Raw genomic sequence first — 25,317 nt, 5'->3', positions numbered from 1 at the left:
AATCAAAATCAAACAAATCTGCCAAGAGTTTTGCCCACTTACTTAACATGTCTGTATCCCTCTATAGACTTTTTATAATCCTCACGACTAGCCTTCCCGTCTATTTCTTACTTTCAGCGGCAGGAGTGGTGAGAGTGTGAGCCAGCGGGCAGTGGGGAAGGTAAGGTTTTCCTTATAAAAACTTACCTCGTGAGTCAGCGGTCATCTTGCTTTCAGTGGTGGGAGTGATGAGAGCGCGAGCTGGGAAGTGAACTATCACATGCGGGCATTGTCTAAACCCAAAACACTACATGTGTAATGTCTCCCACCCATCCTCCTCCTCTAATCAACAAAAAGTCTGTGTGGAGGGTCGGTAAGGTAAGGATTTTTTTTCTTTATTCTTATGGCAATCTACAGCAGAGGGAATGGAAGCTAGGACAGTTGCATGCTCCTCTTGTAGGATGTGGGAGGTAAGGGTCACTACAGTGTCCCTTTTGACTTCACCTGTGAAAAGTGCACCCAACTCCAGCTCCTCACAGACCACGTTCATTCGGGACGCTAAGGGGGTGAGAGAGAGGAGTTATAAGGAGGTGGTCACACCCAAGGTACAGGACAAAGGTAGCTGGGTGACTGTCAGGAGGGAGAAAGGGAATAGACAGTGCAGGGATCCCCTGTGGCCATTCCCCTCAATAATAAGTATACCGCTTTGGATACTGTTTTGGGGAGGGCCACTAGGGGAAAGCCATAGCAGCCAGGTCTCTGGCACTGAGCCTAGCTCTGTGGCCCAGAAGGGAAGGGGGGAGAATAGGAGAGTGATAGTGATAGGGGATTCAATGGTTAGGGGAACAGACAGGAGATTCTGTAGTACCAAGCGAGACTCCCGGATGGTATGTTGCCTCCCAGATGCCAGGGTCAGGGATGTCTCGGATCGAGTCTTCAGGATTCTTGAGGAGGAGGGAGACCAGCCAGAAGTCGTGGTGCACATCGGTACCAATGACATAGCTAGGAAACGGGATGAGGACCTGAAAAGTGAATATAGCGAGTTAGGATGGAAGCTGAAAGCCAGGACGAACAGAATAGTAATCTCAGGCTAGTGAGGCCAGAAACAAAGAGCGAGTGCAGCTGAACACATGGCTACAGAGCTGGTGTAGGAGGGAGGGCTTCAGATTTGTGGATCATTGGGATACCTTCTGGGGAAGGTGGGACCTGTACACGAAGGAAGCGTTGCACCTGAACTGGAGGGGCACCAATATCCTGGGTGGGAGGTTTGCTAGAGCTCCTCAGGAGGGTTTAAACTAATTTGGTAGGGGGATGAGAACCAGAGCTACAGATCAGAGGATTGGGTAGCCGGGTACAGACAGATAGAGCAAGCAGAGAATCTGTGAGGAAGGATAAGCAGTTGATAGGGCAAAGTGGCAGTCAGTGCGACGGGTTGAGGTGTGTCTACTTCAATGCAAGAAGTGTCAGGAATAAGGGTGACCAACTTAAAGCATGGATCAGTACTTGGAACTACGATGTTGTGGCCATTATGGAGACTTGGATAACCCAGGGGCAGGAATGGTTGTTGGATGTTCCTGGGCATAGATGCTTCAAAAGAAATAGGGAGGGAGGTAAAAGAGGTGGGGGGTGGCATTGCTAATCAGGGATGGTATCACAACTGCAGAAAGGGAGGTCATGGAGGAGGGTTTCTCCACTGAGTCAATATGGGTGGAAGTCAGAAACAGGAAAGGAGCAGTCACTTTGTTGGGAGTTTTCTATAGATCTCCCAATAGCAACAAAGGCACTGAGGAACAGATTGGGAGACAGATTTTGGAAAGGTGCAGAAGTAATAGGGTTGTTGTCATGGGTGACTTCAACTTCCCTAATATAGACTGGAACCTCACAAGTGCAAATAGTTTGGATGGAGCAGATTTTGTCAGGTGTGTCCAGGAAGGATTTCTGAATCAATATGTAGGTAGGCTGAATAGAGGGAAGGCCATATTAGATTTGGTGCTTGACAACGAACCAGGACAGGTGTCAGATCTCTCGGTAGGAGACCATTTTGGTGATAGTGTTCACAACTCCCTGACCTTTACTATAGTCATGGAGAGGGACAGGAGCAGACGGTATGGGAAAGTATTTAATTGGGGGAGAGGGAATTACAATGCTATTAGGCAAGAACTATGGAGCACCAGTTGGGATCAGATGTTCTCAGGGAAATGCATAACAGAAATGTGGAGGTTGTTTAGGGAGCAGTTGCTACGAGTACTGGATAGGTTTGTCCCACTGAGGCAAGGAAAGGATGTAAAGTGAAGGAACCTTGGATGACAAGACATGCGGTACACCTAGTCAAGAGGAAGAAGGAAGCTTACTTAAGGATGATGAAGCAAGGATCGGACAGGGCTGTGGAGGTCTACAAGGTAGCCAGGAAGGAACTGAAGAATGAACTTAGGAGAGCTAGAAGGAGGTATGAGAAAACCTTGGCGGATAGGATCACGGAAAACCCCAAGGCATTCTATGCTTATGTGAGGAACAAGAGGATGGCCAGAGTGAGGGCAGAACCAATCAGGGATAGTGGAGGGAACTTGTGTGCGGAGTCAGAGGAGGTAAGGGAGGTCATTAATGAATACTTTGCTTCAGTATTCACCAGTGAGAGGGACCTTGACGTTTGTGAGGACAGCATGATACAGGCAGATATGCTCGAACAGGTTGATGTTAGGAAGGAGGATGTGCTAGAAATTTTGAAAAACATGAGGATAGCCAAGTCCCCTGGGCCAGATGGGGTATACCCAAGGTTTATACGGGAAACAAGGGAAGATCTTGCCGCCCCTTTGCCAATGATCTTTGCATCCTCACTGTCCACTGGAGTAGTACCAGAAGATTGGAGGATGGAAGATGTCATTCCCTTGTTCAAGAAAGGGAATAGGGTTAATCCTGGAAATTACAGATCGGTCAGTCTTACTTCTGTGGTGGGCAAGTTAATGGAGAGGATTCTGAGAGATAGTATTTACGATTATTTGGAAAAGCACAGTTTGATTAGAAATAGTCAGCATGGCTACTGGCACAGCTGTATCGATGATTGCAGTTTTTAATAAAATTTGCTCAGGACTCTAGACCATAAATTTGCACAAGACTTCAACTAGGCTGAGAACCTATACCATGGAACCTTTGCAGATTAAAGGTACAACCTCTGTTCTGATCTCACAAAACACAGCTAGTTCTGTTAACAGTGATTATAGTAGAAGGCCCAAGCATAACACAGTGAAATTGGTTGTAAGAGATTCACCTAGATTGGCTCAACATTTTTTGATTAGGAATGTCTGCCTGACTGAAGTCCTAACTAAATACCTGAATGTTTTCCAGAAAGGTCTAGGGCCTATCAGAGGAGCCAAGCGACTTTCCATGTTGACCAGGAAGCAATTCCACAATTCTACAAGGCACACCAGTGTCATTTGCCTTACGGGCAAAAGTAGAAGCTGAACTTAGGAGATTGGGAAGTGAAGGAATCATAAAACCAGTCCAATTTATGGAATAGGCAGCACAACAATGCCTCTACTTTCTCAGAAGACTAAAGAAATTTAGCATGTGCATAAAGCCTCTTACCAATTTTTATAGATGCACCATAGACAGCATTCTATCTGGATGCATCACAGCTATTTTAGCAACTATTCTGCACAGGACCATATGACACTACAGAGAGTTGTAGATACAGCCCAGTCCATCACACAAGCCAACCTTCCATCTATTGAATCTATCTATACTTCTCGCTGCCTTGGGAAGACAGCCAACATAATCAAAGACCCCTCCCATGCCAGTTATGATCTCTTCCAGCCTCTGCCATGAGGCAAAAGAAACAAAAAGCTTAAACACACACACCAACGGATTCAAGAACTGCTTCTTCCCTGCTGTTATTAGACTTCTGAACAGACCCCTCAAATTTTAAATGTAATTGTGATCACACTCTTTGCGCACCTTCTCTGCAGCTGTAACATTGTATTCTTCATTCTGTTCGATTACCTGAATGAACTTTATATGGTATTATCTGCCTAAACTGCAAGCAAAGCAAAACTTTTCAGTGTGCCTAGGTACATGTGACAATAACAAATCAAAGCAGATCAAACCAAACTGGTTGTACTAATTTTGAAGCCCGATGGGTCCATTTATCTTTGTGAGGATTTAAACAAACAGTAAACCATTTGTTGCCATTGGATAAATACCCTATACCTCAGTGTTATGTACCAGTCCAGATCAGATCCCTTCAAAATATTTTAAGAAGGTAGCCTAGGCCCTAATGTTTTCTTATTTTTAAAGGCAAATGTGAAGTACCTGTTCCAGATACAATGTGACTGTCAAACTTCTCGACGTTAAGCAAAACACAATTTATTTAAACACTTTTGTTAAAATACAACCAAAGAAAGAGAAACTTAGAATAACTTAACTGTACTGAAAAACTTTACTGAATAATAGATATAGTAACTATTACAAATTAACATTCTGAAATATAGTAACATCCCATAAACATACCCCTTGGCAAAAAAGGTATGTTCAGACAGATTCTTACATGCAGTTCTCCGATTCAGGAGGACAAACAATAAAAAGAAAATTCAGAGAGAGTAGCAGCCGAGAGATATTCACTAAAGCTTCCAAATCTGTTGAGACCCCAATTGCTTCTGATGCTACTGAAAAACCAAAACCCAGAAATCCTAATCTGAGAGAGCTGGCCACATCCATTCAGGCTGTTAAAAATACCCAAGGCCCGCCAAGCTGTTTCAAGTGGTCTTAACTAGCCAGCTTAGCACCTCCCTTTCAATCTCTCTCTTAAAAGAAACCAAAATAACCTCTTAAAGCTACAGCATCATTACACTTGGATAGAGGATTTGAACACAAAGATGGCAGAAGGTTTGTCCTTCACGAAGCTTCATATGAGTCACACTTACTTGTATTTAGATCAGGATTCTCAGAAGTATGCTACAATTAGTACTTATAAGGACTAGTACCTATATTCAATACTGCCAGTGGGCATACCATCAACATGTTCAATTTTTCAGCAGACAATGGAGAACATTTCGAAGATCTACCTCAGGTCACCATTTACCTAGATGACATCTTGATAACAGGGAAAACTAACAAAGAACACTTAGAGAACTTGGATATAGTCATAAGGGCTTTAGCTGAGGCAGGTGTATGCCTAAGAAGGAAAAAGTATGTGCTCCAGGCCTTCCAAGAGATCTACTTAGGCTACAGAGTCAACAAGTCTGGGTTACACCCATTGGAAGATAAAATGAAAGCAAACAAAGATGTCCTGACTATCATGTCTCTCCAGGAGTTTACGTCATTTCTGGGACTGGTAATTTATTATGGAATGTTCATACACAACTTGGCATCTATCCTGGTACCATTGCATCAATTCTTAAAAGAGGGTCAGCCTTGGAAATGGTCTCATAGACAGGCCCTAGCTTTTGATGAAGTAAAGAGATACCTATCATCCTCAAATGTGTTGGCACTCCATAATCTGAAAAAAAAATCTGGTACTGATGTGCGATGCTTCCCCATATGGTATCAGGATGGTATTAGCTCATAGGGGCCTATTGGAGAGGAATGTCCAATAATTATACATCCAGGACTTTGGCTAACGTGGAGCATGAATACGCCCAAACACAAAAAGGATTGGTGGTCATATTTGGAATCAGAAAGTTCCACCAATACTTTTAATGGTGAAAATTCCTGATAACGGGACCATGGATCCTTACTTAGTGTGCTTAAAGAGAATAAGGCAGTGTCGCTTTGGGCTACATTCAGTGGTGGGCTCTAATATTAAGTGCTTATATTTACAAATTAGAACATTGCCTGTGAGGCTGAGAAGCAAATGCAGATACATTGAGCTGGCTTCCATTAGCAGATGGTACCCCCAAAGGAAGAATTGATTATAGTATTGAATTTTCTGGACATGCTACCACTCACAGCTCACAATATCACAGAAAGATCCAGTCCTTTCCAACTGAAACAATTGGCATTAATGGGTGAAACCAAAGAGCTGTCACAGCTAGAATTAAAACCTTTTTGATTCTACAATGGCTCAGCAGTTAGCACTGCTGCCTCACAGCACCAGGGACCCAGGTTCAATTCCAGCTTTGGGTGAGTGTCTGTGGAGTTTGCACACTTTCAGTGTCTGCCTAGGTTTCTTCCGAGTGCTCCAGCTTCCTCCCATAGTTCCAAGTTGTGCGGATTAGGTGGATTAACTATGATAAATTGTCCAGTAGTGCCCAGGGATGTGCAGGCTAGGTGGTTAGCCATGGTAAATGTGGGGTTACAGGGATAGGGTTTGGAGATAGGTCCGGGTGGGATGCCATTCAAAGGGTCAGTACAGTCTCGATGGTTGAATGGCCTCTTTCTGCTCTGTGGGGATTCTATGATTCCTTTTAAAACCAGAGAGACCAGGTCATGGTCAAGGATGGCATATTGTTTTGGGGAGTGAGATTGATTGTCCCGAGCAAAAATCACCATCAAAGACTGGCTGAACAGCACCAGGGCCATCCAGGTGTCTCTAAAATGAAAGTGTTCATAAGGTGTTATGTCTGGTGGCCAGGCGTAGACATAGATATAGCCATGTTGATGGGACAGTGTCCAGGGTATCAACAAGAACAAAATTATCTGTGGGCATGGCCAGGTAAACTTTGGACTTGGCTACATGTCAACCATCCAGGTCTTTTCATGGGTTCAATGTTTTTAATCACTGTAGACACCCACTCAAAGTGGTTGAACATGAATAGAGTTCATTTGTCAAACACTGGAGCGATGATACAAAAATTGCGCATGTCTTTTACAACACATGGAGTCCAGGAGGTATTGGTCACAGATAGCGGGCCATCAATTACCATAATGAACTTTGGCAGAAAGAGTGGTCCAAACTGTGAAGGCTGGACTAAGAAACTATACCTCACTAGTGTGATGATACTGTGGTGTTAGAAGGTGTATTTTGTCCTGGTTTTTTCCAAAGAGAGGTTTTAAGGCGATGGTGATGCACAGCTTGAGAGGCCTTGGGTTTTATTTTAAAAAGAAGTTGAAACAATAGAAGGAGCCTGATTGGGTGTGGTCAAGCTCTCACAGAACCAGGATTTTTAGTTTTCATTTTCTGTTGTTGCTGGGGTCTCAGCTGGGTTGGAAGCTGTAGTAAATCTCTTCTGGTTGACACACACACTCAAAACTTTGTCTTGATTTTTTGTTCCTCCTGGGCTGCTGGATTTGCATGTGAGAAAATCTGTTTTCTGAATTTACCTTTTGCCAAGGGTGTGTTTATGGTATGTTACTATATTGGAACAGTTAATTAGTAATAGTTACTGCAACCATTGTTCTGTTACATTTTTCCAATTCCTTCTTTCTTTGGTTGTATTTTAATAGTGGATGAATAAAGTGTGTTTTGCTTTAAATCTGGTAGTTCACCAATTGAATTGCATCTGGACCACAAAACCTTACATTTACCTTTACAATAAGAAAAAGTTAGGATCTTTTAGGGTTTGAATATTTTGACAGGTGTTTGGTCTGGTCCATAATCCGTTGTCAGGATCAAACTCTCTAATTCCAGGTTGGGTTTAGGATTAGTGGACTCAAAGGCAGCGAGTGGCCAGTGGCTATAGTCTTTTATTCTGGGTATTGAATTCAGTTGGTTTAAACAGAGTGTGCCTTGGTGTAGTAATGGCCCTTTTCATCGCTAACAGCTTCTTGGAGCTGGGTGGGGAAAGAGGTTACTTGGAGAGTTTTACAGAAAGTGACTAAGGTGAGGCTTTTGAAATTGGCAAACAAGCTGGAGTTGGGTTTGCCCTTGTCTGCAAGGAAAAGGGAGATAGTTGAGGCAATTGTGCAGTGTTTATAATTGCCCAAGTGCCATCAGAAAATTTGGAAATGGCTAAAATTCAATTGAAAATGAAACAGCTTGAACATGAAAAGGAAATGAAACAGTTTGAATTGCAACAAGCAGAAGAAAAAAAAAAGAGAGAGAGAGTTTGAATTTCAGAAGTTGGCAGTTAGAGAGAAATGTTGACTTAAAAGGGTGAAGGTGAAGATAGAAGATAGGCTTGGTGAGGAGGATAGTGATGATGAATAAACCCATCATATCCAAAGGTCCAGTGGGGATCTGTTTAAATATGTCCAAGCGTTGCTTAAGTTCAACAACAAGGATGTAGAAGCTTTTCTTGTTTAATTTGGAAGTAGCTAAACAAATGAAATGGCTGGTGACCATGCGAGTATTGTTGATCCAAACAAATTTGGTAGGTAGAGTGAGTGACATATTTGCATCACTATCAGAGGAGGTATCCGGGGAGTATAATGAGGTGAAAATTGCCATTGTAAGTTGATATGAGCTAGTACCAAAAGCCTACAGACAACATTCCAGGAATCTAAGGAGGGACCCTGGTCAAATGTACATGGAGTTTGAAAGAATCAAACAAAGTCATTTTGAGAGGTGGATAAGGGCATTGAAAATAGATCAAACATCTGATGCACTTAAAGAGACAATTATTTTGGAAAGTTCAAAAATTCATTTCCTGAAGTAGTGAGAACTCATGTGGAAGAGCAGAGAATTAAGACTGCAAGATTACCAGAAATGGAAGATGGTTGAGTTGGTTCATAAATCAAAGTTTGGCTTCTGACATCAATTTCAGTCTGTGAGGGATAGAAATTAGAGAAAAGAGAAATCTTCAGGTGGTAAAGGAAAAGGAGATCTCATTGAAGATAGTAAAGATAGTTTACCACAGGATAAAAAGGAAACCCATGATGGACAAAGAGAAGTAAAAAAGCTCAGGTATTTTCACTGCAATCAAGGCCACATGAAATTGCAGTGTTGGTGGTTTAGAAAAAGCACTGGGAAGACAGATGTTGGAAAACAGAATAAAGCCTGTGAGTTTTGTTGAAGTTGTAAAGGAAAGCACAGTGGAAGCTTAAAACTTTACACCAGAATGTATAACTTGATTGGGGTCGATTAAGAAGAAAGTGCCAGATCTCTTTAAAGAATTTACTTGCAAGGGTAAGGTTCACTCATGTACGCAAGAAGGAGCAGGTAAAGAAATTATAATTTTAAGAGATACGGGAACAAGTCAATCTTTGCTGGTGAGATATGAGGAGAAATTTAATTCATATTGAGCATTGCCAGAAAAGGTGGAAATATGTGGAATTCATGGTGAGAAGAGCCGTATTCCGTTATATAAAGTGAGATTGCAGGGTCCGATGAAGAGTGGTGAAGTGTTGATGGGCAAATAGAGAAATTGTCAATTCCAGGAATACAAATTTATCTTTGGTAATGACATAGGTGGATTACAGGTGGGAATGATACCTATGATTGAAAAGCCAGTGGAAAATCAGGCAACTGAAGTGTTACAGGTTGTATATCCTGGGATTTTTCCTGACATGTGTGGTAACAAGGTCACAAAGCCATAGATTGAAGCAAAAGGATAAATCAAAAGATTAAAGATAAGGAAGTTGAAGTTCATTTGTCAGAGACTATGTTCGATCAAATGGTTGAGAAAGAAAAAAAAAAGCAGTGAAGGACAAAGTAGATATATTTAGTTCAGAGAAATTACAGAGAAATAACTGAATTCCAACAGAAAGACGAAAAACTAAAGCAGTTGTATCAAAGAGTGTACACAGAAAAAGAATCTGAGTGTATCCCAGACGTTATCATCTTAAAAACAAAGTCTTGATGAGGAAATGGAGACCATCACATATTTAGGTGGATAGGAAACAGGCAGACGTTCATCAAGTTGTATTACTGGTGCATTATATAAAGGATGTATTACAGGTAGCACATGAATTACCAGTAGAACAAAAACAAAAAGTTATTGGGAAAGCTCAACGTGTCTGTTAGCATCTGTGAAGGAAAAAACAGAGTTAACATTTTGAGTCCGGTAACCCAGACCTGCTGAGCTTTTCCAGCAAATTTGTTTTTGTGATAACAAGGTGTAGAGCTGGATGAACACAGCAGGCCAAGCAGCATCAGAGGAGCAGGAAGGCTGACGTTTCGGGCCTGGACCCCTCTTCAGAAATGGGGGAGGGGAAGGGGGTTCTGAAATAAATAGGGAGAGAGGGGGAGGCAGATAGAAGATGGATAGAGGAGAAGAGAGGTGGAGAGGAGACAGACAGGTCAAGGAGGCGGGGTTGGAGCTAGTAAAGGTGAGTGTAGGTGGGGAGTTAGGGAGGAGATAGGTCAGTCCAGGGAGGACAGACAGGTCAAGGGGGCGGGCTGAGGTTAGTAGGTAGGGGATGAGGTTAGTAGGTAGGAGATGGGAATGGGGTTTGAGGTGGGAGGAGGGGATAGGTGGGAGGAAGGACAGGTTAGGGAGGCGGAGACGAGCTGGGCTGGTTTTGGGATGCGGTAGGGGGAGGAGAGATTTTGAAGCTTGTGAAGTCCACATTGATACCATTGGGCTGCAGGGTTCCCAAGCGGAATATGACTTGCTGTTCCTGCAACCTTCGGGTGGCATCATTGTGGCACTGCAGGAGGCCCAGGATGGACATGTTGTCTGAGGAATGGGAGGGGGTGTTAAAATGGTTTGCGACTGGGAGATGCAGTTATTTAGTGCGAACCGAGTGTAGGTGTTCTGCAAAGCGGTCCCCAAGCCTCCGCTTGGTTTCCCCGATGTAGAGGAGGCCACAACGGGAACAGCGGATACAGTATACCACACTAGCAGATGTGCAGGTGAACATCTGCTTGATGTGGAAAGTCTTCTTGGGGCCTGGGATGGGGGTGAGGGGGGAGGTGTAGGGGCAGGTGTAGCACTTCCTGCGGTTGCAGGGAAAAGTGCTGGGTGTGGTGGGGCTGGAGGGGAGTGTGGAGCGGACAAGGGAGTCATGGAGAGAGCGGTCCCTCCAGAAAGCAGATAAGGGTGGGGAGGGAAAAATGTCTTTGGTGGTGGGGTCGGATTGCAGATGGCAGAAGTGTTGGAGGATGATGTGTTGAATCCAGAGGTTGGTGGGGTGGTACGTGAGGACGAGGGGGATTCTGTTTTGTTTGTTATTGCAGGGAGGGGGTGTGAGGGGTGAGTTGCGGGAAGTGCTGGAGACACCTTCGAGGGCGTTCTCGACCACTGAGGGGGGCAAGTTGCGGTCCATGAAAAACGAGGACATCTGAGATGTATGGGAGTGGAGTGCCTCATCCTGGGAGCAGATGCGGCAGATGCGATGGAATTGGGAATAGGGGATGGCATTTTTGCAGGAAGGTGGGTGGGAGGAGGTGTATTCTAGGTAGCTGTGGGAGTCGGTGGGCTTGAAATAGATATCGGTTTCTAGGTGGTTGCCAGAGATGGAAACAGAGAGGTCCAAGAAAGAGAGAGAGCTATTAGAAATGGTCCAGGTGAACTTAAGGTTGGGGTGGAAGGTGTTGGTGAAGTGGATGAACTGTTCGAGCTCCTCGTGGGAGCACAAGGTGGCGCCGATACAGTCATCAATGTAACGGAGGAAGAGGTGGGCTTTAGGGCCAGTGTAGCTAAGGAAGAGGGATTGTTCCACGTAAGCTACAAAGAGGCAGGCATAGCTTGGGCCCATGCGGGTCCCCATGGCCACCCCCTTTGTCTGTAGGAAGTGGGAGGAATTGAAAGAAGTTGTTGAGGGTGAGGACAAGTTCGGCTAAGCAGATGAGGGTGTCAGTGGAGGGGGACAGGAAGAAGCGGAGGGCCTTTAGGCCATCTGTATGGGGAATGCAGGTGTATAGGGACTGGACGTCCATGGTAAAGATGAGGTGTTGGGGACTGGGGAATTGGAAGTTCTGGAGGAGGTGGGGGGCGTGGGTGGTGTCACGGACATAGGTAGGGAGTTCCTGGACCAAGGGGGAGAAAATGGAGTCAAGATAGGTGGAGATAAGTTCAGTGGGGCAGGAGCAGGTGGAGACAATGGGTCGACCAGGGCAGTCAGGTTTGTGGATTTTGGGAAGGAGATAGAAATGGGCAGTGCGGGGTTGGGGAACGATGAGGTTGGAGGCTGTGGGTCGGAGGTCACCTGAGGTGATGAGGTTGTGGACGGTTTGGGAGATGATGGTTTGGTGGTCGGGGGTGGGGTCATGATCAACAGGGCGGTAGGAGGTGGTGTCGGAGAGTTGGTGCCTGGCTTCAGCAATGTAGAGGTCAGTGCGCCATACTACAACTGCGCCTCCCTTGTCCGTGGGTTTTATGGTGAGGTTGGGATTGGGATTGGATCAGAGGGAGTGGAGGGCTGCATTTTCTGTGGGTGAGAGGGGTGGAGAAGTTGAGGCAATTGATGTCTCGACGGCAGTTGGAGATGAAGAGGTCGGGGGGGGGGGTAGGAGGCAGGTGTCCACGAGGAGGGGGTGTGTTGGAGGCAGGAGGAGGGGTCAGTAGAGGGAGGGTTAGGCTCACGGTTGAAGAAGTAGGCGCGGAGGCAGAGGCAGTGGAAAAACCGTTCAACGTCCAAGCGTGACCAGTATTCATTGATGTGTGGGTGGAGGGGGACAAAATTTACAGCATCCACAGTTCTCGAGGTTTTTAATTACCAGTAGAAGGTCATTTGGGAGTAACAAAAACTCAAGCCAAAATACAAAAACATTTTTACTGGTCTGGACTGCATAAGAATGTGGTTGAATTTTGCCAGATGTGTCCTTTTTTTTATTCATTCACGGGATGAGGGTGTCACTGGCTAGGCTGCATTTATTGCCCATCCCTAATTGCCCAGAGAGCAGTTAAGAGTCAACCACATTACTGTGGGTCTAGAGTCACATGTAAGCCAGACGAGGTGAGGATGGCAGTTTCCTTCCCTAAAAGGACATTAGTGAACCAGATGGGTTTTTCTGACAATCGACAATGGATTCGTGGTCATCATCACACTCTTAATTCCAGATATCTTATTGAATTCAAACTCCACTATCTGCCATGGCGGGATTTGAACCCGGGTCCCCAGAACATTATCTGGGTCTCTGGATTAACAGTCCAGCAATAATTCCACTAGGTCATCACCTCCCCTATGTGTCAGGTAATTGGCAACCCTCAGGCAGCGATAAAACCAGCACCCTTAATACCCATTTCTGCATTTGAAGAACCTTTACAGGTGTCTTAATTGATTGCATAGCACCCCCACATAAAACAATAAGTGGGAATCAGTATTTGTTGACCATAATGGATCTGTTTACTAGATTTCCAGAGGCCATTCCATTATGCAGTATCACTGCCAAAGGGATTGCAGAAGAATTACTTTTTTTTAAACTAGATGTGGACTACCCGTGGATATATAATCAGATCAAGGGTCAAATTTTACATCAAAGTTATTCAAGGAAGTTATGGATAGCTTAGGAATAAAACATTTCAAATCCACTGCATAGCATCCAGAATCACAGGGAGCATTAGAATGGTGGCATCAAACTTTAAAGACCACGTTAAAAGCTGATAGTCAAGGCTAACCAGAGGATTGAGATAAAGGAATTCCATTTGTACTTTTTGTAACTAGGGATACACCAAATGAATGTACCAAATTCAGTCCATTTGAAATAGTTTTTGGGCATGAAGCAAGAGTTCTTATTGTTTTATGTGGGTTGCTATCAAAGTTCTTTGTTCTTTGTTGTTCTAAGAAAACCATTGGAATTAATTAAGGAGAAATTGGTGAGTCACGAGTTCACAGACCACATATTTGGACTGTGTGTCAAATTTTAGGGCAAGATTAAATAGAATGGGTGAGTTGTTTTGACAGCATTTAAAAGTAGCACAGCATGTGATGAAACAGGAAGCAGACAGGAAATCATATATTCACAATTTTGTTAGCGGAGATAAACTGTTAGTATTACTACCAGTGGGAGGTGAACCTTTAAAAGCAAGGTTTGGTGGGCCTTATCAATTGAGTGAGGTGAATTATTTGATAAGAATGGCAGAGAGAAAGAAATCTCACACAGTTTGTCATGAGAATATGTTAAAAAGGTACTTTCATAGGGAAGGAAAGCAAAAAGAGAATGTGTTACTTGTTACAACACAGAGTGAAGAACCAAATTCGGATGATACTGAACTGGACAATTCTCAGATTAAATTGGACAATGAGGAAGTTCTCAAAAATTGGGATAAATTACTGTGTTACCTTGCAGAGGAAAACTGGAATGACCTAAAGAGTTATTATAATCACATGGGGAAATATGTGGGAATAAACTGGGAAGTGCTAATCTAATTAGACATGATGTAGATGTAGGAAATGCAGTTCCAATTAAGCAACATCTTTCACGATTTAACCCTCTAAAGTTGACACACGTTCAAAGAGATATTTGGACGCATGCTCAAAGACAAACATAATCAAAGTGAGTCGCAGCAAATGGAGCTCACCCATAGTAACGGTGCCAAAATCAGCTGGCACCTGTTGGGGTGGAATGACCAAATGATTCACTCGACACCTAGGAGTTCACTTCCAGCGTCAAAGAGTTTATTGAAATTATACTGGTGGGAAGAAACGCACTTAAAATCTAGAGAGGTCTTCCCTGAACTAAGGAAAGCATACATTTTTATACCTTTGTTTCATCCCAACTTTAACATTTACAAACCAATCACATTATTAATTACATACATTTCTAATTAAGCTAATCATATGACTGAGTGGATAGAGATGGCCAGGCTTGTCGTCAAGCCCCTGTCATCCATGGCCTCATGAGGTTTCCCAAACTGTCTTATCTCCCTTCTTCTGGCTTTTCACAAAGGACACTGTATTCAAGTACATTCCTGCCCAAACATTTGCCTGCTGCATTGTGTTAACTGTTAATTAATTGGACACTTGCCTATCACTTAAGGACCTTTTAAATTCCGTATTAGCTTCATTACATGAAGTACAAAAGAATATTGATTTTTTTCTAATTGTTACAATCAGTTCCAACAAAGTTACCTGCTTACATCTTACGTTAGAATTCTTTAGCTAACAAATTGTGAGCAGTTTTGTTCTCACCATATTTACTGGATACCCCTATTCCTTGGGTGTCTTACAATGTGTTAATTCAACCCACATTCCAAAATCTGCTAGTTTCTGTACCTGTGATTCAATTCTTCCTATAATGGCATGAGGACTACTATTACTGGCCGAGACTGGTTTGCTCTCAATTTTATTTGAATCTTTTCCTCTAATGCTTTTAGTGTTTTTTTTGTATATAGGGTTAGGGTTAGTTATAACTACTTCAGAATCTATAACTATGATTATTTGAAAGATCTTGACTAAAACTATTAGTATTCCAGACAGATTCACTAACTAAATGTAGTGTGAAATGTTCTTCTGTGTGTCTTATGCGCAAATAGAGCCTGCAGCTGCAGCTATTTCAGCTCTGTTACCTTGGGTTTACAGAACCACTATTGTTCTACTTGGGAAGACTACATTAAACAAATAATTTCCCAAGGTCTCTAACTACTGTCGGCCATGTTCTGCTGCATTAGCCATAGGCAACTGTTGGACATTTTGTGCTGCACAGTCACGGGCAGCCCTCACAGTATCCAACAATTTTGCGTGAACTATTGCAAAGTCAATGCAGTTACAAAATCTGATTCATATTTTATTCTACATTTGGAAGAATGTATTGAGAAGGTGGGACAAGCAACTTATATTTCTAAGCTGGACTTACTCAGAGGATACTGGCAGGTAACTTTATCTGAAAGAGCGAAGAAAATTTTGGTTTTCATGACACCGAATGGACAGTACCAATTTAAAGTCATGCCATTTGGTATGAAAAACGCACTAGCCACACGAGTGCATTCACCAGGGAGGGGGAGGGGAGGAGGAGGAGGAGTGGGGGGTGAGCAGGAGTGGGAGCAATGTCACAGCCACCAGGTATGTGAATGGCTGGTGACTGGTAAGTAGTTTTTCTTTTCTCTTGGCTTTGTTGTTGTTAACTTAAGGGTTAAGTCATGGCAGGAGATCCCAGACCCATATTATGCTCCTTCTGTGTGATGTGGGAATTCGGGGACCCTTCTGATGTCCCTGAATCCTTCACATGCTCGAAGAGTGTGGAGCTGCAGCTCCTATCTGACCACTTGATGACTTGAGCTATGGCTGGATTCACTTTGGAGCATCTTGAGGCTGAGGAAATGTTTATAGCATGTTCAGTAAGTTGGTCATACCGCAAATAAAAATTACTGAGGGAGAAAGGGAATGGGTGGCCACCAGATAGATGAAGAGGAGGAAGGCAGTGCAGGGTCATCTGGTCATCTCCCTCCAAAACAGATGTACCATTTTGGATACTTTTGGGGGAAATGGCTCACCAGGGGAAGATGGCAGCAGCCAGGTTAATGGCACTGTGGTTGGCTCTGCTGCACAGAAGGGCAGGAAAAACAGTGGCAGAGCTATAGTGATAGGGGAGTCAATTGTAAAAGGAATAAATAGGTGTTTCTGTGGCAGCAAACAAGAGTGCAAGATGGTACGTTGTCTCCCTGGTGCATGGGTCATGGAGGTCTCAGAGTGGCTGCAGGACATTCTGGAGTGGGAGCATAAACAGCCAGATGTCATGGTGCATATAGGCACCAATGATATAAGTAAATAACAGAATGAGGTTCTACAAAGGTGAATTTAGGCAGTTAGGACTTAAACTAAAAAGTACAGGTCTTGGGATTGCTACCAGTGCCACGAGCTAGTCAGAGTAGGAATAGCAGGATAGCTAAGTGAATATGTGGCTTGAAGGATGGTGCAACAGGGAGGGATTCAAATTCCTGGGACACTGGAACTGGTTTTGGGTGATGTGAAACAAGTATAAATAGGACTATCTGCACCTGGGCAGGACTGGAATCAATGTTTGTTAGTGCTGTTAGGGAAGATTTAAACTAATATGGTAGAGGGATGGGAACCAATGCAGGAAGTCGGAGGAAAGTAAAGTAGGGTCAGAAACAAAAGGCATTAAGGAGAAAATTGAAAATGGAAGGCAGAGAAACCAAAGACAAAAAATCAAAAAGCACCTCATTACATCATAATACTAAAAGGCAATAAACGTCAAAAAAAAAGCCCGAAGGCTGTGCCTCAATGCAAGGAGCAATATTTCATAGAATAGTTACAGTGTGAAAACAGGCTATTTGGTCCATCAAGTCCCCACTCCTCCAAAAGAGCATCCCACCTAGACCCACTCCAACCCCTGTAACCCTGCATTTCCCATGGCCAATCCACTTAGCCTGTACATCCCTGGATGCTGTGGGCAATTTAACACAGCCAATCCACATCTTTGGACTGTGGGAGGAAACTGGGGTACCCAAATGAAACCCATAGAGACACAGGGAGAAGGTACAAACTCCACAGTTGCCTGAGGCTGGAATTAAACCCCGGTCCCTGGCTCTGTGAAGCAGCAGTGCTAACCACTGAAACCACCTTGTCACCCGTTGGTAATAAAGTGGATGAATTAACTCAGATAATTGTTAATGGATATGATGTAGTTGGGATCATGGAGACCTGGCTCCAGGGTGACCAAGGATGGGAAGTCAACAATCCAGGGGTATTCAATTTTCAGGAAAGATAGACTGAAAGGAAAGGGAGGTGGGGTAATGTTGCTGCTTAAGGAAGAGATTAACACAATAGTAAGAAAGCACATAGCCCGGAATATGTAGAATTCCAAAGGAAAGGAAAATGTTAGTCAGAGTTGTGTACAGACCACCATTAGAAGTTGAGGTTGGGGATGGCAGCGTACAGGAAAACAGAGACGGGTGCAGTAAGAGTGACTTCAATCTGCATATTAAAACAAAGAACTATACAGCACAGTACAGTTCCTTTGGCCCATGTTGTTGTGCTGAACTTTTACCCTAAACTTAAGGTCTATCTAACCTCCACCCCTACCTTATACTATCATCCATATGCCTATCCAATAGCCGCTTAAATGCCCTGAATGAGGCCAACTCCACTACCCTCTCCGGCAACGTATTCCATGCCTCTACCACTCTCCAAGTAAAGAACCTACCTCTGACATCTCCCCTATATCTACCTCCACTCACTTCAAAACTATGTCCCCTCGAAATAGCTACCTCCACCCTAGGAAAAAGTCTCTGGTTATCCACTCTATCTATACCTCTGATCATTTTGTACACCTATATCAAGTCACCTCTCATCCTTTGTCGTTCAAAAGAGAAAAGCCCTAGCTCTCTCAACCTTTCCTCGTAAGACCTACCCTCCATTCCAGGCAACATCCTGGTAAATCTCCTTTGCACCTTTTCCACACTTCCACATCTTTCCTGTAATGAGGCGACCAGAACTGGACACAATACTCCAGATATGGCCGAACCAGGGTTTTGTATAGCTGGAGCATAACTTCACGGCTCTTGAATTCAATCCCTCTATTAATGAAAGCTAACACACCATACGCCTTCTTAACAACTCTATCCACCTGGGTGGCAGCTTTCAGAGAACTGTGGATATGAACCCCGAAATCCCTCTGCTCCTCCACACTGCCAAGAATCTTTCCCTTAACCCTGTATTCTGCTTTCAAATTTGTCCTTCCAAAATGAATTACCTCACACTTTTCAGGGTTAAACTCCACCTGTCACTTCTCAGCCCAGCTCTGCATCCTATCAATGTCCCTTTGTAACCTAGAACAGCACTCCGCACTATCCACTACTCGACCCACCTTCGTATCATCCGCAAAATTACTACTCCACCCTTCCACTCTTACATCCAAATCATTTACAAAAATCACAAATAGAAGAGGACCCAGAACAGATCCTTGTGGTACACCACTCGTAACTGAGCACCATGTTGAATATTTTCCGTCCACTACCACCCTTTGTTTTCTAAGGGTCAGCCAATTCTGAATCCAATCTGCCACATTTCCCCCTATCCCATGCCTCCTTACTTTCTGCATGAGCCTACCGCGGGGAACCTTATCAAAGGCCTTACTTAAATCCATGTATACCACATCCACTGCTCTACCTTCATCCATGTGTTTGGTCACCTCTTCAAAGAATCCAGTAAGGTTTGTGAGGCATGATTTACCCCTCTCAAATCCATGCTGACTATCACAAATCAAACTGTGCCTATCCAAGTGATCGTAAATCCTATCTCTCAGAGCCTTTTCCAATAATTTGCCCACCACTGATGTAAGACTAACTGGCCTGTAATTTCCACGGTTATCCTTATTCCCTTTATTGAACAAGGGAATAACGTTTGACTCTCTCCAATCTTCCGGCCCTATACCAGTGGACAGTGAGGACGAAAAGATCATTGCCAAAGGCCCTGCGACATCTTTGCTCACTTCCCATAGAATCCTTGGATAAATTCCATCAGGCCCGGGGGACTTACTTAACTTCAAGTTCCTCAAAATTAATAGTGCATCTTTCTTACTAACATCCACCTCCACTATCCTACCAGTCTGTTTCACACTGTCCTCCCCTACAACCACGTCCCTCTCAGTTGTGAATACTGAAGAAAAGTATTCATTAATGACCTCTCCTATCTCTTTAGACTCCTTGCACAAATTCCCTTTACAATCCTTGATTGGCCCTACCCTTTCTCTGGTCATTCTCTTATTCCTCATGTACGTGTAAAAAGCCTTGGGATTTTCCATGATCCTATCTGCCAAGGTTTTCTCATGCCCCCTCATAGCTCTCATAAGCCCTTTCTTCAGCTCCTTCCTGGCTAACTTATATCTCTCTAGAGCCTTTTCCGTTCCTTGTTTCTTAAACCTGATTTAAGCATTCTTCTTCCTCTTAACCAGTCGTTCGACCTCTCTTGAGAACCAAGGCTCCCTCATTCGACCGCATCTTCCCTGCCTACTAGGGACAAACATATCCAGCACACGCAGCATGCATTCCTTAAGCAATCTCCACATTTCAATAGTGCTCTTCCCGGACAGCATCTGTTCCCATTTTATGTTACCCAGTTCTTGCCTAACAGAATTGTAATTACCATTCCCCCAATTATAAACCTTACCCTGCTGTATGTACCTATCCTTTTCCATGACTATTGTAAAAGTAACAGAGTTATGATTGCTACTGCCAAGATGCTCTCCTACCAACAGGTCTAACACTTGGGCCGGTTCATTGCCAAGCACCAAATCCAAAGTGGCCTCTCCTTGTGTTGGTCTATCTACGTACTATGTCAGGAATCCTTCCTGAACTCACTGGACAAAATCCACTCCATCTAAACTATTACAACTAAAAAGTTTCCAATCAATATTTGGAAAGTTGAAGTCACCCATGACTACAACCCTGTGACTTCTGCACCTTTCCAGTGTCTGCCTCCCAATCCGCTTCTCCAATTCTCTGCAACTATCAGGGGGTCTGTAAAAATCCTCCAACAAAGTGACTGTTCCTTTCTTGTTCCTGACCTCAACCCAAACTGACTCTGTAGACATATCATTCTCCAACTGCCTTTGAGAAGCTGCTATACTAGCCCTGACTAAGCAATGCCACTCCCCTGCCTGTTTTACCACTCTCCCCATTTCTTTTAAAGCATCTAAATCCCGGAACTTCCAACAACCATTCCTGTCCCCGAGTTACCCAAGTTTCTGTGATGGCCACATCATCGTATTTCCAAGTATTGACCCATGCTCTAAGTTGATCCGCCTTATTTCTGATACTTCCAACATCGAAGTATACACACTTCAAACCATCCCTGTGTCCACAATTTCACTCCATTGACCGCATTTCTTTATTAACAACCTCACTCCCTGTTGTGTCTGTTGGAAGGCTGAATACCTCATCCTCTGAATTACAAATCTGGCTCCCCACCCCCTGCCAATCTAGTTTAAACCATCCCGTCTCGCTTGAGCAAACCTCCCTCCCAGGATACTTGTGCCCTTCCAGGTCAGGTGCAACCCGTCCTTCATGTACAGGTCCCACCCTCCCTAGAATGAGCTCCAATTATCCACATAATGGAAGCCCTCCCTCCTACACCAACCCTGTAGCCACATGTTTAGCTGCACTCTCTCCCTATTTCTTACCTCGTTATCACATGACTCTGGTAGTAATCCAGAAATAACTACCCTGTTTGTCCTGGACTTCAGCTTCCACCCTAACTCCCTAGACTCGTTTTTCACTTTCTCAGTCCATTTTCTACCTTTGTCATTGGTACCGGTGTGTACCATAACTGCTGGTTGCTCACCCTCCCCCTAAGGATCTTGAAGATACGATCCAAGCCGTCATGGACCCTAGCACCCGGGAGGCAACATATCATCCGTTTGTCTGGTTTGCGTTCACAGAACTGCCTGTCTATGCCTCTAACTATTGAATCCCCACCACAATTGCTCTTCTATTCTCCCTGCTTCCCTTCTGAGCCACAGAGCCAGATCCTATACCAGAGACCCGGTCCCCGTGGCTTACCCCGGTAAATCATCCCCCCCAACAGTATCCAAAACAGTATACTTATTGTTGAGGGGAACAACCACAGGGGATGCCTGCACTGACTGTTTCCTTCCCTTCCCTTTCCTTACTCTCACCCAACTGCCTTCATTCTTAGGGGTAACAATGTCCCTGTAGCTAATTTCTATCACCACCTCAGCCTTCTGAATGATCCTGTGTTCATCCAGCTCCAGCACCCTAGCACGGTCTTTGAGGAGCTGGAGCTGGGTGCACTTCCCACAGGTGAAGTCAGCAGAGTCACTGCTGTTGACTCATACCTCCCACATCCTGCAGGAGGAACATTGCACTGCCCTGACTGCCATGCCCTCTAAATTTAAACTTCCCCGAAAGATTTCTAAAAATTAGAGAATAACTTACTTACACCTTTATTCTTAGGTTAGAGAAGGTGGAAGGGTGGGAGGCACCACTCTTGTGGGGTCTCGGATTTTGATTCCGCCCAAATTATATTTCCCAGGGGTCCTCTTGCCCCCAACTCCTCCTCCTCCGCTGCGAAAAATGAAGGCCCTAAAGCACTAACGGTAAGTTATTAGCTGCAGACTCACGAGGTAAGTCTTTTAAACTGATCGGAAATATTGATCAGAGTTACCAAACTGATAGCAATGTGATGGAGGAGGATTTCCTGGAATATGAGGGATGGTTTCCTTGACCAATATGTCGAGGTACCAACTAGAGAGGAGGCCATCCTAGATTGGGTATTGTATAATGAGAGATGATTAGCAACCTTGTGGTGAAGAGTCGGGAAGTGTGACCATTTCTTTCTTTGGGGGGGGAAGAGTGACCATTTATACGGTAGAATTCTTCATTAAGATGAAGAGTGACACAGTTAAATCTGAGACTAGGGACCTGAACTTGAAGAAAGCTAACTTTGATGGTATGAGACATGCATTGGCGAGAATAAGCTGATCAAGGATATTTAAGGGTTTGACAATGTATAGGCAGGGTGGCATGGTGACTCAATGGTTAGCACTGCTGCCTCACAGTGCAAGGGATGCAGGTTCGTTTCCACCCTTGAGCGACTGTGTGGAGTTTGCACATTCTGCCCGTGTGTGTGTGTGGGTTTCATCCGGGTGCTCTGGTTTCCTCCCACAGTGCAAAGATGTGCAGGCTAGGTGAATTGGCCATGCTAAATTGCCCATAGCGTGCAGGGATGTGTAGATGAGGTGGATTTATAGGGGGATGGGTCCGGGTAGGATGCTCTGAGGCTCAGTGTGAACTTGTTGGGCCAAAGGCCTGTTTCCACACTGTAGGGATTCTATGAAATGGCAGACATATAAAGTTTCATGGGTAAATTTAAACAATTATACTTCCCTGTCTAGTGTAAAACATGGAACATGGCTCAACCATGGCTAACAAGGGAAATTAGGGATAGTGTTAAAGAGGAAGCGAATAAACTGGTCAGAAAAAACAGCAAACCCAAGGTCTGGGGGAAATTTAAAATTCAGTAGGGGAGGGCAAAGGGTTTAATTCAGAAGGGGAAAATGGAATGAGAGTAAGCTTGTGGAAAATATAAAAACTGACTGCAGAAGTTCCTATATATGAAGAGAAAAGGACTGGTGAAGCCAAATGTAGGTCCCTTACAGTTAGAATCAGGTGAATTCATAACAGACAAAGAGAAAGCAGACCAGTTGAACAGATACTTTGGATCCGCCTTCATTAAGGAGGACACAAATAACCTTTTGGAAATTCTAGGGCACAGAGGGTCAAGCACGAAGGAGGAACTGAAGGAAATCCTTATTAGTCAGGAAGTGGTATCACTGTCTTCTAGGATGCCAGCAGGTTAAGTATCCTGACCGCAGACCCCAGCCAGTGCAGGCAGCACCTTAAGGCCTTCAAGTTCCTGTGATGTGGGCAAGATCTCAGTGATCGTATCCACCTCTGCCTCGGAGGTGCTGGTGGACTGTGGGGGCGAGTTCGTGTCCTCCTCCCTTAGCAAGGAGGGAGAGGAGTTTCTGGGGGACACTAATCCCTCATTCCCAGGGGAGGCGTTGTTAGTGCTGGACTACCCTGTCTATCCAACCCTGAGGAGTGGTGCCTTTTTTGGGAGGATGGGGGAACAAGTGATGCCTCTATCTCTCCACTGTCCTCCCTTTTTCCATGTCCCTCATGGGTTTTGGGGCATGTGGGGGGGCGAGGGGAAACTGGGGCACCACCTGCTCACTCATGATTTTATGATCATTGGCCCCTGGGTTGGGCCCCAAATTCCATGTCTTACTGATGGGCCCAGGATCACTATCACAGTCCAGGCTGGGGACCAATGGCCTCAGGGTCCCTGAGGAATCCTCCTGGGAGGCCGTCCCAAATACTTAGTCTTCCTCTGGGCTTTACTCCCCTGTAGACGCTCTCTTCCCACCCCACTGGTGTCTGTAAGTGAAATGGCTCCCTCCAGCAGGGGGTGGGGTGTTGCAAGGGGAGTGATGATGCCAGCTGTAGCTGCTCAGGTGTTGGCAGCAGGCTTCGAGGCAGGGCAGTTCCTCCTCCTTGACACTGCACACCCTCCACTGTCCAGAATACTCAGTAAGCAGCACCCTTGTGCTCAACCGTGAAGGTGCCCTCCGTGACCTCCTCCTGGGCCAGGCACATGAAAACTTGTCAACGGAAGGAGTAAGCATGTCTCAGGTGGGTCTCCTTCAGACCAAGTAGTAGCAGCACCATGCCTAACGTCACCTCCCCGAGTTAGCGGAGATGGGGGAGGAGGAGGTCAGATGGAACAAAGGGCTGGATGTTTGATAAAATGACCCTCTGAGAAACTACTTCCAGAAGGTCGACAGATAACAATGTCCCACTGACAGTAAGCCCATTCTCCAGGGCTGCTCAGTCCTCAGGAAGAATGCTGCCTTCCCATACATCTTCGATGCAGTGACAATGGTGGGAGTGCTGACTACCCCCACCAAGGCCACTGCGCATGTCTCAATGATCATATCAGGGTGAATATAACATTTCACCCTGAGCTGTTTTGTTAAATAAGTAAAAGATGACAAGAGCCCCTGTGGGTGGATGAGGACGGAACCATCTACACTTGGAACAACTGGACCCCACCCTGGATGTTATCATAGAATAGAAACATATAATCATAGAATCCCTACAGTGTGGACACAGGCCCTTTGGCCCAACAAGTCTACACCAAACCTCAGAGCATCCCGCCCCGACCCATTCCCCTGTAACCGACCTAATCTACACATCCCTGAACACTATGGGCAATTTAGCATGGACAATTTAACTAACCTGCACATTTTTGGACTGTGGGAGGAAACCGGAGCACCCGGAGGAAACCCACGCAGACACAGGGAGAATGTGCAAACTCCACACAGACAGTCACCCGAGGGTGGAATCGAACCCAGGCTGCTGGCGCTGAGGCAGCAGTGCTAACCACTGAGACACCATACCGCCCCACTCAAACCAGGACCAATACCTCCTCCCTCACAAATAGAAGGTAAAGGAAACTGAGAGTGCACCATGAGGCTTCACTTGCCTCAGGCAGCAGTGTCCTGACCTACCACCCAACCCACAGGTTCAAAACCATTGTTCCCCAAAGCCCAGAGGCAATAGTCACTGGCAGCAAATAGCCCACAGTCACAAAGTAATAATAGGGAGATGGCCCAGTCTCCGAACAGTTCCAGGACCTAGACTCCAAAATACAGTCGCTTACTGAGAGTGTTCAGATTCAAGCAACTAATATCCAGGCCCGAATCTCCCAACTGAAGTAGTCGTCAGGCTCCAGAAACAAGCCTCCTCAGCATCTGCCAAACAGAATGGCAGGTCACCACACTTCTTAGGATGGCTGCAGGAAATCCCAAGCCTTAGTCCTTCCAGGCAGGCAGGCTAGCCACAGTACCCAAGGTCTAAGGCTCTAGGCCCCAATCCTCAGTAGGTGTGATTAGAGCAGTCTTCAACTCACCAAGAAGAAATGCAGGCTTCCAAAAGTAACAGCAACAAAGAATCCCAGGTTCGAGTCCCTCCAAGCAAGCAGGCTACAAGCACCAGAGGCTCTAAGCTCTAGGCCTCAAACAGCTCCAGCAGCTGTCAGTTGCAACTCCAGCCTCCAAGTTCCTATTACAGCAACAGAGTGCAAACTCCCACTACACTG

At 44.9% G+C, this 25,317-nt stretch overlaps 1 long non-coding RNA gene across 1 annotated transcript; it reads right to left on the bottom strand.

Annotated features, from left to right (window-relative positions):
• Window positions 1-373: 373 nt before the first annotated feature.
• On the bottom strand, window positions 374-25,276 carry LOC125484112. Its single transcript, XR_007262971.1, has 2 exons — window positions 25,129-25,276; window positions 374-1,001 (listed from the first exon to the last, which is right to left on the bottom strand). It is a non-coding gene; the product is annotated as an uncharacterized LOC125484112 (long non-coding RNA).
• Between the last annotated feature and the right edge of the window lie 41 nt (window positions 25,277-25,317).

This window comes from Rhincodon typus, chromosome 9 (genome assembly GCF_021869965.1).
Source record: "Rhincodon typus isolate 14 chromosome 9, sRhiTyp1.1, whole genome shotgun sequence".
Classification (NCBI taxonomy): Eukaryota; Metazoa; Chordata; class Chondrichthyes; order Orectolobiformes; family Rhincodontidae; genus Rhincodon; species Rhincodon typus.
Note: the sequence above shows the minus strand (reverse complement) of the source record. Positions and strands in the feature narration are given on the sequence as shown.